Here is a 6,000-nt window from a genome sequence, read left to right on the forward strand (position 1 = left end):
CACCGTGTTGCCCAGGCTGGTCTCAAACTCCTGGGCTCAAGCAATCCTTCTGCCTTGGCCTCCCAAAGTGCTAGGATTACAGGCATGAGCCACTGCACCTGGCCCAGGGTCTTTCATATGACAGCCACCTACTCCCCAACTCCCAGGCAGCCATTCTTTAAAAGCATCCTCAAACCACACTCCATATCCCAGCACTGGACTGGCCTCTTACACCTTTCAATCTGGCTGAAATCTCACACCATCCTCTATTCAATTTTAATTTTTTTAAGAGATGAGGAAAACGAGACTCAGAGAAGGCAAGTGATTTGCCAAAGGTCACATGAGCCATATGTACAAGGTCAAGGCAGGAAGCATGGTTTTCTGTGTTCACTCACTCCATAAGGGACAGCCCAACATACAAGTAGCTCTGTTCCAGGCAAGCTGTCTGTTCTTCTGAATAAACATCCTTCCCTTCATCTTTAGTAATAGGCAAGGGTGTGATCTTGAATCCTATTCACCTGTTTAATAAGTCAATCAATATCAAGGTCAGCCAATGGGACTGCTTTCCTTTCTCCTATTAAGCCCTAAAAGTTTGTTATAAATAGCCTGGACAGACAAGCATGGGAGAAAAAGGCAAGGAAATGTGGGCTTTCCAAGCTGGCCAGAACATTTGAGGTCAAGTTTAATGCCTTCAGCTCTACAGAGGAGGATGCCAAGGCCCAGAGAAGGGATGTGGAGTGTCCCAGGACGCTCAGCAACCTCATTCTGCAGCTGTGATCAAACTCAGGCCTCTTGCCTCCTGCCTCCTGCCCATAGCTCTTTCTAAATCTTAGGGACCCATTTACCCTGCTGTGTGGTTCATACTTTGGGTAGTCTTTCTCTGAATAGGAGTAAATAATGAGTTAGGTATATTCTTATTCTAAAAATTGCCAGAGAAAGAAATTCCCTCCTGAGAGAAAAAGCCTCATTGAAAGGAAGAAAAATGACCACTGTTTATTGGATACTAAATGTTTTTACATGTTGTCTTATTTAAACCTCATCGCAACTACAATTCTATAAGTGACACAGACTTAGAAAGTTGCCCCAAGTCACTTCTTTTGCACGGACCGAATTGGGACTTGATTCCCCATCTGTCTGAGTCCATAACCTGTGTGTTAATCAATACTAAACAATGCCAGAAAGAAAAAGACGCTCTCACTTTGGGCTGCATTTCTTTCTTCTCATTAGGAGTGGGGTGAGGATGGCACACAGAATCAAGAGGGAAGCATGATAAGGCTGAGGACAGCCCTGGGGTGGGGGTAGAAGACACAAGTTACTCAGCCACAAACTTGCTGTGTGTGACTTGCCTAAGTGTCCCTGTGTGATGGGATGACGTCTAAAGTTTCTTCCAGCTCTAAAATTCCGGGATTTTTCCTCCTTAGAACATTAACCAGAGTTAAATATTTAAACTGTGACATAGCTTGAGATGATAGATGTAGATAGATGGATAGATGGATGGATAGATAGATAGCAGATACATAAATAGTAGCTGCATAAACAAACATGCATATAGATTCACAGTGGCCATTCAGTCCCTATGTATGCCAAACAGAAGTAATATGTAAGTTCTCCCCCAATTCTTTTGCACAAATTGTATTTTTCCCTTTGTTCTTCTGGATATCTCCCTACCTGCTGATGGTTGGCAGTCGTGAAAGCAATTCCTGAACACTGTTTTAAGTCTTCAATTGTTGTTAGGTGTGGTCCAGGCATAAGATTATGTAGGAGAAAACTCCTGGGCTCTGCCTAACAAAGAGCTAGAAAGAGCCAGCAGGGACTGCTTCAGTGGCGGGGGAGGGTGTGATCATTTTATTTGGTTTATGGTCTGAACCAGGACACGTTTGAAGTGAAGGAGGTGTGATTAGTAGTTAAGCTGGGACAACAAGTCTAAAATGGACCATACTGTGCAAATCAGGACATATCTGTATGTAATGATTTCCACCATCAACCTGTATACAGCAAGTAAAAGAAACTGCTGTTTAAAACAAACAAATGCAGACAGAAGTGAACTTTACTTGTTTCTGCCTTCTAGGGTGGGTATGATATGATTTATGTTAATGAGAAACTCGACAAGAAATACAGCCATGTTATAAAGAAGACTGGAATTTCCAATCTTCTGCCATTACTTTTTTAAAAATTTCTTTTTGAACTGCTGAAGATTGCCATAGAGTAGGGTGGTGGGTCATTTGTTTTAGAGTGTCTTAATGAGTTTTTGAATATGCAAATTAAAACTGGGTGGAAGAAAAAAACCCGGACAACCCAATTACTCTGCCTAACAAGGACAGGAATGAGTTTCTAAGGCAGCCCAGGAGAGGTGGGGAGGAGGATGGGAGAATGAGGAGGAGGGGACAAGAACTCAACAACCAGGTTGGGGGTGGGAAGGGAGCAGCCTGGGGGGAAGTATTTGGTCTATAGAGGGACTTGTTAATCCATCTCTTACTGTTGGTTTCGGTGCTGATCTGTAATGTACTCCCTCTCCCTCCCATCTCTTACCCCAATCCACCAGTAAAAGCCCTGGGCCAATGAAACTTTTGGGGAAATCAAGGACAAGAGTCTGAGTTTCATATTTGGGCTCATATGGAAAGGAGAGATTGAAAATGCCTTTGCAACAATTATAAGAGTTAGAAAATTATGATAGTGAATGAGATCTGACCTAGCCAACTCCATCTTGCTTCTAACCTCCAAGCTATCTTTGGTCATTCCTGGGCGCAGGCCAAACTGACTTTGGGAAGAACTTAGTTTACAGTTTAACTTTGAAACAAAAACGGTAACAGCCCCTTCCCAAAACAAACCCCCGTCTTATGGGGTTGGGGGGACTAAACTGCTTTTGTAGGACTAACAAATTAGCCACAAGATTAGAAATTATGGTTTAGGAGTCATGCAGCTAGAGGCCACAAGATTCTGAACCTCCCCAACTGCTCCTGGGGACAACATCACTATTGTAAAACCTAAGATTAGTGCCTGAGATATTCTTCAGATCCGGCACTAAATGGATCAGCTAGTGCCTCCCACATTGATAAACTGGCTCATCTGGTCTTGTGGCCCCCACCCAGGAACTGACTCAGCACAAGAGGACAGCTTTCACTCCCTATGATTTCATATCTGACCCCACCAATCAGCACTCCCCCTTTCCGACCCCCTAACCATCAAATTATCCTTAAAAACCCTGATCCCCCAATTCTGGGGGAGACTGATCTGAGTAATAATAAAACTCCGGTCTCCCATACAGCCAGCTCTGCATGAATTAAACTCTTTATTGCAATTCCCCTGTCTTGATAAATCAGCTCTGTCTAAGTAGCAGGAAAGGTGAGCCTGTTGAGCAGTTCCAAGATGAGAGCAGCTACATGAATCAAGAATTGAGAATATGAATTCAAGAACCTGAAAGAGGGAGGTAACCAGGAAAAACAGAAGCCTCTCCCACAAATCCCAGAGCTTTGAGTCCGGGAGAGAGGGCACTGGATTTCCTACCAAAGACACATGGGGCTCAGCCATCTTTCACAGAATGCCAGAGGGAGGATGTGTCCCTGGGGCTGGGGCACTTGGGGACTGGCTGCAGTCCATATAGATGACACCCCTGGATCAGTGCAGGGCACAACCTGCAGGGCCACATGTGGCAGCCTTTTGGGGACATCCTGGTTTCAAGCATCTTGTGGCTATTGGAAGCATCTATGTCAAAGGTAGCACATTTTGAGCAATGCACAAGGAGGAAAAGAAGGAAAGGGCATGGTTTCTTCTCCCATTCTCTGCCTTAAAGAGGGAAGGGAGGAGGAAACAAGCAGAACCCATACTGAAGTCATTTTGTCCTTCCACAAAAGTACTGGAATGGATTCATTTCCTCCAGGAAAAACAGGAAGGCGAATCCCCCTATGTCCTGCCTCAGTTCAGAAACACATGTTAAGATGAAGTGGGGGCCCATTTTGCATCCCCCACCGCCACTATCCAGCCTACAGATACTGTGCCATAGAGCCTTCCTTTGAAGGCAGACTGCACCCCACATCTGCCTGCATCCTGCAGCTTTGGCTCTAACCATTGCATTTCAAGAAAGACACCATTGATAATATCAACATAGTGAGAAGCATTTTCCAAACTGTGTTACAGAACACCAGCTCTGTGAGATGTGAAGGAGTTTAGGCATTGCTAGGATAACCAAAGCTAAGCATGTATTTTTATTGCAAGCCTTTGCTCTGCTAGCACGCATCATGAATTTCCAAAACAGGGAAAGAAAGCATGTATGCTGTGTTTGCCAAGGTCATTTAACTACAGAGACCAGTCTCTTTTTGTTTGTTTGGATACTTGCTACTATCTCACAGAACCAGCGATGTTTACACAGAACACAGTTAGATACAGAGGCACACAGTGATACTATTTAATAAGTAGTACTATTTAATATCATTGCTGACTATATCACATACATTATCTGGTTTAGTCTTTCTAAAGACCCTTTGAAGTTAGTTCTATCATCATCCTCACTTCACACAGGGAGGAACTGAGTCCCACAAAATTTCCATCAGTCCCCCAAGGCCATACTGGCAGATGAAAACACAGGTCTCTGTGACTCTATGCTCTTTTACCTCAATGTTCTACTGAAGCCCACAATAACTGTTATATCGAGAAAGAGTTAGGAGTTGAATGAAGCAGGAGAGACAGCAGTGGGTTTGCTGAGCTTGGTGGTGACATTTTGAATTACATTGTTGAGAACCATCACCAAGGCTCAGAGAGAGCAAAAGTTGAGAAGGCCACATTTGTGTCAGGACAGGAGTAAGAAGTAGGAGTTGGTGGAATTTCAGACCACCCTTCCCAAGAGTTGGTGGTGAAGAAAGGGAAAGAGCAAAGGTGGCTGCCCAAGGGGGAATTAGGGATGAGGGAAGCTGTCCTCTGAGGATAAAGGATATCAGAGCCTGTCTACAGGCAGCAGGGAGAGAGGAGCTCATGAGCAAGGGGCTCCCAGGACACTGTAGGATCAACCCAGCACCAGGCTTTAAGGCACTCTTGGCTCTGCACACCTACAAACCCCTCTTTCTCCTGAGCCAGTATCTGCTTGTCTGGAATCTCTTCCTCCTTCAGATCAGGGATGCTGTTAGGAAAAAGGCTTCTGTGACGCTACTGAGTGGCCTCTGCATTCCAAATCAAGATCTCGTCTTTGTCTGTATTTGGCCTCTTTTTGTCCCATCAGCTAAAAACATCTTTCCAAACATAGTCAGCCGTGAGTAAATCCTTCAAGCCAAAATGAAGGAAGCAAATGTAAAATACTGATGGAGATCATCCAGTTCCCAAGGCAGCATCTCCGAATGTGGAAATCTCTGCCCCAGTGGTGGAGCATTTACAGGGTGAGGTGCCAATCCATAAACCCAATTCCCATGCGGGGGATGGCTCCTGGAGATCTTAGGGAAGGGCACTGGAATGTGCTCCGTTACCCTGCTGTCTGTCTGGCTTAAAGAGTTAGAGGCCTGCATTTCATCTAGATTCTAAGCCAGGACAATTTGGTTTTACCTTGGGAAGGCCTCAAGGGCTGCAGACTCCAAATCCTAACTCACCAGCTTGGCCATCAAGCTCAGCCCTGAGTTGAGTGAGGCTGGAGTCCTATGTGGCCACCAGGACCAAGCTGTAACTGGTACTTTGGCCACCTAGTATCTGGACAATGGCCCTCCCAGTTTGGCAGCTGGCATCCCTGAGAGCCAGGCCGGAGGGAGACCTTGGCATACAGGGCAGCAAGGGTCTTCTGGTTCTGAGAGGTTGTCCAAGGCTCTGGCTACAAAAGTCCACCTCCACTCTGGGTACAAGTGACCCACGTGGCTGCTCCAGATACAGCTCCGTGGGCTACCCCTGATCTGCTGCCTTCCCTCTTGCCCCACGTATCTCTCAATCCCCCAGTCTATCTTCATGGACTCACACTCCTGGCTCAAGGCCTGTGCCATCTTTCCCAGCCTCTCCCAGCCCCTCCCAGCTCTCCCAGCCTCTCCCAGCTCTCCCAGCCTTTCCCAGCAA

The 6,000-nt window shown here is 45.8% G+C and overlaps 1 protein-coding gene across 4 annotated transcripts in view; it reads right to left on the reverse strand.

Annotated features, from left to right (window-relative positions):
* CEMIP (cell migration inducing hyaluronidase 1) overlaps positions 1–6,000 on the reverse strand; it is a 179,294-nt gene that overhangs the window by 33,519 nt on the left and 139,775 nt on the right. The gene's annotated exons all lie outside the window — the stretch shown is intronic.

Source organism: Hylobates moloch, unplaced genomic scaffold, assembly GCF_009828535.3.
Source record: "Hylobates moloch isolate HMO894 unplaced genomic scaffold, HMol_V3 SCAFFOLD_14, whole genome shotgun sequence".
Lineage (NCBI taxonomy): Eukaryota > Metazoa > Chordata > Mammalia > Primates > Hylobatidae > Hylobates > Hylobates moloch.